The sequence below is a fragment of the Prosopis cineraria genome, unplaced genomic scaffold (genome assembly GCF_029017545.1).
Source record: "Prosopis cineraria cultivar Desert tree isolate PC_DT_omini unplaced genomic scaffold, ASM2901754v1 PC5, whole genome shotgun sequence".
Lineage (NCBI taxonomy): Eukaryota > Viridiplantae > Streptophyta > Magnoliopsida > Fabales > Fabaceae > Prosopis > Prosopis cineraria.
The window spans coordinates 32,382,546-32,395,887 of NW_026555336.1; the positions used below are offsets into that span (position 1 = coordinate 32,382,546).

The 13,342-nt window shown below is 35.8% G+C and overlaps 1 pseudogene; it reads left to right on the forward strand.

Moving 5' to 3' along the window:
- Positions 1-958: 958 nt before the first annotated feature.
- LOC129312209 (ACT domain-containing protein ACR4-like) lies at positions 959-3,807 on the forward strand (annotated as a pseudogene).
- The last annotated feature ends 9,535 nt before the right edge of the window (positions 3,808-13,342 follow it).

The window sequence follows — 13,342 nt, forward strand, 5'->3', positions numbered from 1 at the left end:
TGTCCACACTTTGGTTGAAAAAAAAAAACAAACAAAACACGTGCATACAAGATAATATTAAATTGTTTGTTGGAAAAAGGGTTAAATTAATAGTCCATTTAAAGAATTTTATATTTTAAAATATTTAATTTATCATTTCATTTTTACTCCAATAATTTATTAATAATGAATTATTTTTATTAAATTTTTATTAATTATTAAGTTAATTTTATTTCATTATCAATGTTTTTATCACTATGATTAGTACAAGCTCTCAAAATTTTAATTTATAATTATCAATGCAAGTTAATGATACGACTTAAATGAAAAACAGTTATGAATAATTAAAATACCTTAATCGTATTATTATGATAAAATTTAAATTATATTTTTATTGTTAATAATGTATGGAAAAAGGGCTAATGAGTAATGACAGACAAAAGAGTGAGAGAAGATGCAATTTTTTCAGCCGTTTTTTTAAGTTGGAGTGAGTGTTTTTTTTTTTTTTTTGAAATATGAGTCTTTTGAATAGCCTCTCTCTGTTTTTTTTTTTTTTTTTCGGCCTTTCGGCCTCAGAATCTCCTGCGTCTCTCTAAAATTATGTAAAGTATGTCTGTTATCTGGATTCTTCAACGCAACATCAACGGTTCATTCTCATTTACATTATTATAAAATTAAAAGTATTTAATGTAATCTAAATAGATCAAATTGAGTATATTATTTGTACATCCACCGGATCATACGATACTAATTTTTACAGGATCGCGTTGGAAGAGGATTTGGATTTTGGACATTGGAGAGATAATATATTCCATTTTTGGATTAATTAATTAATAATTAATATTAATACGAACGGATTTTAAAAATCAGATTGAAATAGATTATTAGTTCCTGTTTTATCTCTGAATTCTGTGGGACTGTTGGTATATATGCCCACATCTTTTCACTGCTCGCCCTCGCCACACTCCCCACCCAAGTCTTTGCGTCAAGCCAGCCAATCGTGAGAAAAGCTTTTCGTGGAGAAGATCACAGAATCCTCAGGAGATTCCTTATGGGTTGGTCTTATTTTTCTTGCTTTCTTCTTCTCTCTGCCATAGCTTCCATGTTTTCTGCGTTTCTTTTCTTTCCCCAATTAGGTGAGGTGGATTACCGGATTTTGTTTCTGGGCACTCTGGTGAATTTAAATCCGTCCGTTTTCTTTTCCTTCGTTTGTAACATGGACCCTCCATTACGTTACTCTTGCTTCTCTGTTTTTCCCTTTTTCGTGAACAGAGTAGTGTCGCGCTGGTTTTCATTTTCAAGCTGCTTGTTTCTTCAGTAGTTTCTTATACGTGTTTGACTCTCCTCCTTCCTCCCCCCCCCCCCGGGTGTGTTCTTCACTCTCTCTTTAGAGCCGAATCAGCTGTTTGATTTCATTTTTATAGTTCAGGTTTTGATTGTTTCTTGTGTGCCTATGCCTATGGCTTTCTGTTTTCTTCCTTCGTCTTAATCCCTTGTTTATGAATGATGAGTTCGTTGAACTTCTTGTTTTCATGACTATGGAGATTTTTATTTATATTTGCTATTCCTCCTCTATTGGTATTTTCTTCGATAGCTTTTTTTCTCGGAGGCTGACATGTCCGTTAGTTTTTCTCATTACTACGACGACTATGACAATCTCTTCCGGAGATTGAACCCACCAAGGTAAGATTTCATGAATTAATGAAACCAAATCACCTCTTAAGATTAAATTTGATTTGCTCCTATTCTATCATCTAATATTTTTTTATTGGCTTATCCTGTCAGGGTTGTGATTGATAACGAAGCCTGTGATAATGCCACTGTAAATGATGGTTGATTATGCAAACCAAGCATGGAATACTTCTTGAAGTCGTTCAAATCCTCAATGATCTCAACCTTATCATAACCAAGGCTTACATATCTTCTGATGGAGGATGGTTCATGGATGGTAATGGTACTTTCTTTTCTGTATTCTGTTTATTTCATACTTAATAATAGTTCTTGCAACACGGACTGACGTTTTTCTTGTCAATTTAACTTGCAGTTTTCAATGTCACTGACCAAGATGGAAACAAGGTTACTGATGAAGCTGTTCTGAATTACATTCAAAAAGGTTAGTAGTACTTAGGTTCATTTGATGTCTTTGTGCTTTCTAATATAGACATCCACTGACTAGGAATTGCTTTGCAATGCTACATTTATAGAATCTTGGACCAGATTCTTGTTGTATTTCTCCCAGGAGATCTGTTGGGGTTAAGCAATCAATGGACTACACAACAATAGAAGTACTGGAGCTGATAGGCCTGGATTACTCTCGGAAGTAAGTGCTGTTCTAACCCACCACAAGTGCAACATAGTGGATGCAGAGGTCTGGACACACAATGCTCGCGCGGCCGCTGTGATGCGTGTAACTGATGAAGAAACTGGGTCTGCTATAACTGATCCACATAGGCTATCTCTGATCAAGGAGCTTCTGTCTAATTTGCTTGCTTCATGTGACAACAAAAAGGAAGAGCTAAGACTGTGGTCACTGATGAAGTCACTCATACTGATAGAAGGCTTCACCAGATGATGTGTTCTGATAGAGATTATGAGCGAGATCCTTTTGATGATGATTCTGATCGGAGGTCAAGGCCTAATGTGAATGTTGTTCCTTGCTCTGAGAAAGATTACTCTATCGTTTCCATCCAATGTAAGGACAGGCCAAAGCTTGTGTTTGAAGCAGTTTGTGCTCTGACAGACATGGAATATGTTGTTTTCCATGGAAGTATTGATGCTCAAGGACCAGAAGCATATCAGGTATTATCCTATTTTCTGCCACTTTTCCTGGACACAGAAATGTTGTCTTAAATAGGCATTGATGTAATTTGTTTAAATGATTGTATCTTCAGAATATTACATCAGACATGCTGATGGATCCCCCATAAAATCAGACGCAGAAAACAGAGATTAGTACAATGTATTGAAGCTGCCATTGAGAGAAGAGTTTCAGAGGTGGGTCCTTCATGTATATTACTGAATTATTAATCCCCACATAGCATTTTGTCAAAGCTGATAATGATCCAATCTCACTTATTTTCATTCTATTTCATGCATTCTCAAAATTCATGACTTATTCTTAGTATCTAGATTTCTATCATGATTAGCATATTTGGATAGTTGTTACAGACAGCTCAACTTGTTTCTTCATCCTCTTTCAGGGAGTGAAACTAGAGCTCTGCACAGGTGACAGATTTGGACTACTTTCGGATCTGACAAGGATATTGAGAGAGAACAGCCTCGACGTGACCAGAGCACAAGTGTCCACAAAGGAAGGCAAAGCTATAAACACATTCTACGTTCGCGGCGCTTCTCGTTGCCCTATTGATTCCAATTCCATAGAATCCGTTCGTCAAATTATTGGCAGCAGCATTCTCAAAGTAAAGGGAACAACACCTATACCTGCAAATTCACAAAATTCCAGATTCCTCTTTGGTGGCATTTTCAAGTCCAGATCCTTTGCAGACCTGGTCAAGTCTTATTGTTGATGAAGTTTACATGTTTTCTTTGTACAGCCAAACATCGGGTCAGAAATTAGGAACACTAACATGACACATTTTCAAAAGCATAGGGAAGAGACCCTCAATTTCCTCTGATTTGTTTTCTTACAACAAAGTTTATCTTTAGATTCTCACTATAGATCCAACCATGCGTGAGTTGGAGACTAGCTTTACAGATGAAAGCATAGAGAACCTTAACTGTGTAGTGTAGGGCCTTAACCATGACTCTCTATGTAAAGAATTCAACATTTGTGTATAGTATTATATCAAATATTATCCATTTCTCTGATATTCGCTTTCATGTTATGTGCTTCTGTCGCATGATTTTGCATTATGAACTATGTAAAGCAGTTCTTGTATTTGAGTTTAACTGGAACGTTAACAGTGTCTGTATAGTTGATTGATATTTGAGTGGATGACAAGTCCTTTTAAATTAAGATAAAATTATCAAATGAATGCGTAAAGTTCGTAAATAAGAATATCCTCCTTGCCAGGTGGTGCTTTCTGGTCTTCATAATAAAAGCTACGCTACAGAGGCTAGAAAAAGTTGGGTTTGACGCTAATTTTGGACCTGATATGATAGAATATTAAATAAGAATGGGAAAATGATGGACAAAGTTAAATGACATGAGAGAAATTTGGAGGATAAAGAGAAAATAATAGTGCATGGGTTGCCTAGTTTTAGTTTTATTTGTTTTTATGGATACCAAAATTTTCCAAGATGATGGCCTACTATAATGTTTGAAATAGTTCACACCAATCTGATAGAGATTGAGACGGCACTTAGCCTGCATGGCGTTGGTCTGCCAAATGGTATATCTTTCTGTCATGTTGCTTCCTTCAATTCTTATCCAAATTTTCCATACTATTCATTCCAATGGCGCTTAAAAAGATCCTCACAAAGCAGCGTTTTTTCAAAATAATAATAATAATAATAATAATAATAATAATAATAATAAAAGTATTTCATTTAAAAAAGGTTTGAGCAACGAATTAAGATTTTTTTAAATATTTGTTTTATTAGAACCGAACTGCTAATTTGACCCGCCTGATTGAGAACCAACCTATAGTCTGATTTGGTCAAAATGCGTAATTGGTGAAAAAGTGAATTAGTTAAGAACTGATTTTCATATCTTTTTTAAAATCTCAATAACTTAAAAAATTGTTATTTTATGTTTTATTTGTCTTGTAAGTCTTTCTTTATGGTTATATATATTTGATTACGTATAGGTGATTTTGGTTAATAATAAAAGTTTATGTTAGTTTGGTCAGACAATTGTGTGCGGCGCACTAGATTAGTTTGATTATTTGTAATTAATAATAATTAGTTTTATTACAGTGTTGGCGCAATTAATTATAAACTTGATATACATGACAAGGATGCAGTTAAATATTATTGTCTAAAATATTTTTGTTTTTCAGACACAATCTTTAAATTTTATTGATAGTAGTTTGACCAAGATTCAGTGAACTAATATGTGATCCTGACGATCCTTGGTGATATGGAATCAGGTTTCCGTATATTTAATTTTGGAAAGGGCATAGTGGCAGGCAGGCACGACAATTATTTGAAGGAACCCAATGAGAATGGGTGGTGATTCAGTTCCACCGTGAATCTTTCTTTCTGTATAAAGGTGGTGGCTTTGTCATGCGGTGACGTTTTGCCACTTTTGTTTTTGTTTTGAGATGGTCCAGAAGATGCACTTGTTATCCAATCCACATCGTTTTGAGGGCATGCCATTTTCCTTTTTAAAGACAGAGACAAACAGGGCCCAACGCAAATTTGCGTTTTCTTTTCTTCTTTTGCTCCTCAAGGCTTTTTTTTTTAAAAAAAAATATTTCTATTTCAGATATTATCAAATACTGAATATAAACATCTTTTTCAACAAAAAAATATATAAACATCTTTTTTAGCAAGAATTTGAGCATTAATTTATCATAAGAGATTAATTCTTCTATTAACCTTAAGCCTTGTTGGCTTTAAGTTTGTTTTTTTTTTTGCACCCTCTTAAATTATTTTTTTAATGAAAATTTCATTAAAGGTTCACAAGAGGGACTTAATTGTAAAGAAGAGAGCTGAATGAATATGACATTACTTTGCATGATTAAGAGATTGAAATGATAAGTCACCGATCGGATTTAAACGTGTAAATTCAAAACATAACTTATGAATGTTTAAAGAATAACTTGCCAAATTTTAGACTATAAATTGTCAAATTCAAATTAGATAAAAGTGTATTTTTATTTTTTGAGTATTCTCAAGAGCACCTAACCCTAAAACTATTTGTTGGTAATTTTTACCTTTAAAATAATTAAAATAAGTATTTTTGTCCTTGCTGTCAAATTTTTAACATTAACCATTAGAAATATTAATTAAAATTTTAATGTTGACCATTAAAAAATTAATAGAAAGAATAAAAATATTTCATTTTAACTACTTCAAAGCAAATTCTCAAACAAATAATTAAAGTGTTAGGTGCTTTTTTGAAGAAATTTTAAAGAGCAATAACATTACCCTTTAAATGGTAAGCCAGAAAAAACAAAACAGAAAATATGAACTGCAATTTGTTATTGGGTGTGAGTGTGCGTGTTGTTTTTAGTACTTTTTTTTACAATAAGTGCTGACGGCCTTTAGGGATGCTAATTTGTCAAGATCTGAACCGCGGTATCAAAATCTGAACTACAACTTGTCACTTGAAGGGGTGATCTTTTTTAACGAGCAAGGGTTGTTTTTGTCATTTTTCATATAAAGTTATTTACTTAATTATTTTCATTTCAATCATCTGGTCCTTCTGAGTAATTTCATATTTTTAATTTGAATTCTTTACAATTTGAAAATTTTCCTTTCCCCCATTCTCTCCCATACCATCATTAATACATCATTCTGGAATTCGGATTCCAGATCTCATAAAAACTAAATTAATCATATGTGATTTATTAGAGGGGAGATAGAGAAAAATAATGGAAGAGTATCACATTACTGAAAAGGATTTATTCTCTATTGATAATGTTTGGTCTCTTATGGCTAAATAGGTTTTTGCCACGTGGCTTCTTCTTCTTCTTCAAAACTCGATTATAAACTTTAATAAAGACTCTGTATGGTTCAATATTTCTTGTTAGATTTTATTGAAATTACAAGGCTGTAAATATTTAGTTTAATAATCTATGAGTGAAAAATGGGATAGAGGTGGCGAACTTTTTTTTTCTTTCTATTTTATGTAAGTATAAGAAATGAGTTTCATCAAATGTGAAAAATATTTCTCACGAAATATTAAAATTAATAAGTACACATTTTCAAATTAAAGTACTCGATGACAGGCCTTTTATTTCAGGAAAAGTGGGCAGATCTTGGGCGCGTCCTCTTTTTTTGACCAGTCAACGGTCAAATGCTCCTCGCAAGTCTGGGCGGTGAGCACATGTTGAAGCTGATAGCAATAAACAAAATATTATTAAAAAAAATGCCATACAACAGTGCTATATATAAATATGGATTAATAATTTAATATACAATCTAAATTTTGAATTATAGGTATAAGAATGATTTAAATATTAAATTTTAAAAAAATGCATTTTAAATTATAAACAATTAAAGTTGGGAGGTAATTTCACTCCATCATTAAATTTAGACAAACATTCATCAAATTAGAACTTGATGTGTAATTTTTATCTAATGAGGGTAGAGAGATGGGGAATGAAATTTAATAAAAATCACATAATAAATTCCAATTTGATGGACGTTTGTTAAAATTTAACAGTGCGAGTGAAATTACTCTTACTTCAATTATTTAGGATTCAGTCATACATTTAAATTTCAAATCACCCTTGGAACTGTAATTTAAAATTTAAATTGTATACTAACCTTGTATATATGGTATACATATATGTATGTACACAAATGAGAGATACCTCCTCTAGTTTAATCATCTTTGTTTTGATGATAAACATTAACAAATCTATGTATCTATATACAATATTTTTTAAAAATACCATTAGATGGCATTCATTTCTCAAATTTCATGAAATACATGAGAGTCATAATATGATACGGTTACAATATCAATTTTAATACAACACATATATAAATTTATATTATTTATAAGTTACGAACAACATAACTTAGCTACATAGGCCTTTCCTAATTTTGTTTTAAAGAATTTACTCTTGATCTATCTTTTTCTCCGCAGGAAAAAGAGAGAGGCACATGTATGCTCATACTTATCTACTCGCGCCATACCAATGTTAGAGAAAGAGGGGACAATTGCCCTATGAAATTTGCAAAAAATACACTTATTTTTGTCAAAATTACACTTGATTTCCCTTTAAAATTACAATTGTCCCCCATAAAAAATTAATTACTCCGCATTCTCTTTAAAATTTGTTTACTCTTATATTTATTATAAAAATAAATTTATGGTATAAATGAAATAAAGATATATTTTAAAACTTTTTGCATAATTTATTTATATATTACTTTAATTAATATCTAGAATTATATTATAAAAATATTAATATTTATATTTGATATAAACACTGTCTCTATTACTAAATTTTTGGCAAATTATCAATGACTAGTGGTGTAACAGTACGGAGCCACCCCTTGGGCCTCGACTCGGTACTGGACTCTGGCCCATCACTGGACCAAAGCCGACTTTCCCACAGGGGTACTGTGGTTATTCCTCACCACTGCCTCTCCAGGGTCTTTTGAAACCTCCCCAGACTCGAACCTCCAACCTCTACCACCTTAACGAAGTTGAGGCGAAGTCTGGTACCATTGAGTCAACTTGACTCAATGGTACCAGACTTCGCCTCAACTTCGTTAAGGTGGTAGAGGTTGGAGGTTCGAGTCTGGGGAGGTTCCAAAAGACCCCCGTGAGGGTGGGGTGAGGAATAACCACTGTACCACCAGTGGGAAAGCCGGCAATCATGTGGTGACATGTGTGTTGTCCAGCGCCTGGGAAAAGACCCTGGAGAGGCAGTGGTGACCCAGGAGGGCTGTTACATAAAAGGCGCCTTTTATGTAACAGCCCTCCTGGGTCACCACTGCCTCTCCAGGGTCTTTTCCCAGGCGCTGGACAACACACATGTCACCACATGATTGCCGGCTTTACCACAGGTGGTACAGTGGCTATTCCTCACCCCACCCTCACGGGGGTCTTTTGGAACCTCCCCAGACTCGAACCTCCAACCTCTACCACCTTAACGAAGTTGAGGCGAAGTCTGGTACCATTGAGTCAACTTGACTCAATGGTACCAGACTTCGCCTCAACTTCGTTAAGGTGGTAGAGGTTGGAGGTTCGAGTCTGGGGAGGTTCCAAAAGACCCCCGTGAGGGTGGGGTGAGGAATAACCACTGTACCACCAGTGGGAAAGCCGGCAATCATGTGGTGACATGTGTGTTGTCCAGCGCCTGGGAAAAGACCCTGGAGAGGCAGTGGTGACCCAGGAGGGCTGTTACATAAAAGGCGCCTTTTATGTAACAGCCCTCCTGGGTCACCACTGCCTCTCCAGGGTCTTTTCCCAGGCGCTGGACAACACACATGTCACCACATGATTGCCGGCTTTACCACAGGTGGTACAGTGGCTATTCCTCACCCCACCCTCACGGGGGTCTTTTGGAACCTCCCCAGACTCGAACCTCCAACCTCTACCACCTTAATGAAGTTGAGGCGAAGTCTGGTGCCATTGAGTCAGAGTCAACTTGACTCAATGGTACCAGACTTCGCCTCAACTTCGTTAAGGTGGTAGAGGTTGGAGGTTCGAGTCTGGGGAGGTTCCAAAAGACCCCCGTGAGGGTGGGGTGAGGAATAGCCACTGTACCACCAGTGGGAAAGCCGGCAATCATGTGGTGACATGTGTGTTGTCCAGCGCCTGGGAAAAGACCCTGGAGAGGCAGTGGTGACCCAGGAGGGCTGTTACATAAAAGGCGCCTTTTATGTAACAGCCCTCCTGGGTCACCACTGCCTCTCCAGGGTCTTTTCCCAGGCGCTGGACAACACACATGTCACCACATGATTGCCGGCTTTCCCACAGGTGGTACAGTGGCTATTCCTCACCCCACCCTCACGGGGGTCTTTTGGAACCTCCCCAGACTCGAACCTCCAACCTCTACCACCTTAATGAAGTTGAGGCGAAGTCTGGTGCCATTGGGTCAACTGACCCAATGGCACCAGACTTCGCCTCAACTTCATTAAGGTGGTAGAGGTTGGAGGTTCGAGTCTGGGGAGGTTCCAAAAGACCCCCGTGAGGGTGGGGTGAGGAATAGCCACTGTACCACCTGTGGTAAAGCCGGCAATCATGTGGTGACATGTGTGTTGTCCAGCGCCTGGGAAAAGACCCTGGAGAGGCAGTGGTGACCCAGGAGGACTGTTACAAGTGGTCATAGCGACAACACCATCCCCTCTCTTAGATGAAATATTGGATTCAAACACACTACACAGAGGTGTTTTGTGGGTGTGTAGTGTCCCTTATTTTTTTGGAGAAAGGGCTAGATTAGGAAATAATTTAAAAAAAAAAAAAAAACTCTGCAAGCTTTTCCTTTCAAAGAGGGGTCTGCCTTTGGGCTTGGAATAGTAGACCCTGCGCTTGCCTTGGTTTTTAACTTTTTTTTAGTAGAATTGGGATGTGCATGTGCTTTCTGTGGGTGTCACTGCACTGTCACTGTGTGCTTTGATTCTGTCTTCACATGAATCCCACATGGGCACTTAAGTTTCTTCCTGCAACAGCAAACCCTAATTCCCATATATATCTTATTCTGCTCATTCAATCCTTCCCCCGCCATTAATTAATATTATCACATTATTCTTTCCATCTTTCACTTCCTTACTTTCTTTTACTACCCACTTTTATCCACGCTCTGAACTTGTTTGTCATTCTCATTAGGCTAAGTACATAAACAGATCCTAGAGGGGGGGGAATAGTGAAGTAATGAAAGAAATCATCAATGGAGAAGTCTAGGGTTGAGTTTCCTGGCTTTCAGACTCACAGTCACAAGGATGAGTTTGAATTCAGAAGGTGTATGAGATTGAGTCGCCTGCAAAAGCGAGCTCCATGTCCTCTTCAGGTAATTAAACCTAACGCCATTTTCTCTGCTTCTTGCAGTAATCCTCAGAACTCAACTTCAATTTCAAGCTCTTCTTCTTCTTCATCACCTTCATCTGATTCGATCTTTAGCAGTAGAGATCCCATACCTCTGCTTTCTCCTCTTCTGGTGCTTGTTCAGCCTTCCTGCATCAGAGAAGACAACTCTGCAACATCGCACTGATGGGATTTTCCATTTCTATGTTGTAGATCTTGATCATATGCGCACCTGCTGATAATATGTTACGTGCTTGTTGATGAATCGGAGATGATCAGTCATTTGTTCATTGTTTCTGTTGCTTCCTGTGACTTGAGGCTATATATATATACCTCGTTACCTTGTAAAATGAATATGGTTAGGAGTTTAAAGTTGTTGAATGGATAATGATCAGTAATTGACAATCATAAGATCCAAAATATTCATAACGTGGAAACGTGACCAAACTTGGTGCAAAACAAGCTTCAGCACTTAAAATGTTTTAGCTAGTCATTAAGGATACTGGGTCAGCACAGGCATCCATGCATAATCTTTTAGGATCTTCATATTTTCAAATGGCATTTTTGTTTCAAGAGTAATAAAATATACAAGGAAATGGTTTTTTATATGTAAACTTTTGGGGGAAAATAAAAAGAAAATTGTTTTCCTTGGTAAAAAAAAAAAAAAAAAGCAGAAGGTTCGACTTGAGAACTGAGAAATCGTAAAAATCAGATTGCATGCTACTCTTGAGAGAATACTGCATTTTCAGGGCTGGGCCCATACATAGATACTCTAAGGCCCATAATAAGAGTGGCCTGGCTATATTGTTTCCCATGCAAAAGGTTGTTTCTTTTGGGGACAGAAAACAACATCATTCAAGCCTTTTGTTTTGGGTTTTTGTGATTTGTCTGTCAGTTTCGGGCCTTCATTGTATAGCCTAGATATTGGGTTCATTCCGCATGTGAGGAGTCGCCAGTATGATCCATAAACTCTAAAAACAGTTCAGCTTACCTTTTATATTAAAGCGACTTTTTTTTTGACCAAAATATTAAAGCGACTTTAAAAAAATCATCTTATCAATACCCATAATTATCATAAGATTTCCAGCATGAGAGTTCAGATTTAGTTTGGGATGGATAATGAATCTAAGATATCAGGCGGTCTAGTACAAAAAGAAAATCACATTAATCGTGTGTTTGGTTAAAATACAAGTGTTTTCTAAAATAAAAAAAAATTGTAAATATACATATTTCATTTTCTTTCTAAAAAAATTCTTTTATGTTATGATACTTCCTTTTTATACCATATTTTTTTATTTTTTTCCCTCGCGGTTCCTGCCTTTCTATAACTTTTTTTTTTTTGGGAAAAGAGAATAAAGAATGATAGCATTGTTAAATGAAAAAAATGGCCACTCCTAATTTTTTGAATTGAAATTTGAAAATTCCAAAAGAAAAGAAATTCATTCAATTTTATTTTTATCAAAAAAAAATTATAAAACTCAAACTACTTAGATTATCAAAATCAGATCTTTCAAGAGAGTAATGTGACTACACCATTGTATTCCCATATAGGACATTGACACATTTGGTTGGCTTGTAGTCATTATCAATTCTTCGAAGATCTTATTACTAAAATCATTTGAAAAGTATAACGAGTCATATATCAGAGAGTCTCGTAAATTATGCAGTGTATAAGTTTAAGAGGCTTTTTTTCTTATTAAACTAATTTTTTGATATGAGCTATCTCTTTAAACGTATGCTTGTTACATTAGTACTTTTATTGAGAAGCCAGTGTCTTCAAAAGGGCCTCTCACGAAGGATTTTGACTAATAAGAGGGCATGCGAAGTGCCATGGTGTGAAGCCATTAAACACATCGCCTCTCGACGAGACGACATTATAACGAGTCCCATATCGGGAGCCTCACATCTGTTGTGGGTTTTATAAGTTTAAAGAGCTTTTATTTCTATTAGATTAGTCTTTTGAAATAGGCTCTCATTTTAAGTTTATGCTCGTCATATTGGTATTTTCATTGAGAAGCTGGTATCTCAGAAAAGGCCTCCCACGGAGGATTTTGACTAGTAGGAAGGCAGGTGAAGTAGTTGTGATATAGAGCTATTGAGGACGTGGCCTCTCGACGAGACAGCATTGTAACTAGTCCCACATTAAAAGCCTCACAAATGTTGTGGATTTTATAAGTTCAAAAGGTTTTTATTTTTATTGGACTAGTTTTTTGGAATAGGCTTTCATTCCTTCTTTTATTGAGAGGTTAGTGTCCTGTAAAGGGTCTCCCACAAAGGATTACAATTGACAGGAGGTCAAGTAAAGTGTTGTAGTGTAGAGTTGTCGAGGATGTTAGCTCTTGATGGGGTAGCATTATAATGAGTCCTAAATTAAGAAGCTTCACAAATGTTGTGAGGTTTATAAATTTAAAAAGTTCTCCTTCCTATAGAATTAATTTTTTAGGATAGGTTCTTCTTTTAAACTTGCACTCAACAAAAAGCTACACCTCCCAATAAAAATAATTAGACTACATTTGGAATAATGATGAGATGAAAATTATAAAGACAAAGAACTAGACGGAAAAAAAAAAACATTTCACCCTAGTCTTTTTCTTGTTTTCTAGAAGGGAGAAAACTAGAAAAAAACAAACTGTACGTTAGGGGGGGCCGTTTTTTTTTTTGGGCCAACTTTTAATTTTGAGTTTATATTAATGGATATAGTTAGAATTCATATTTCATGTTTGGATTTGTTTGATATTGATAGATCAGGAT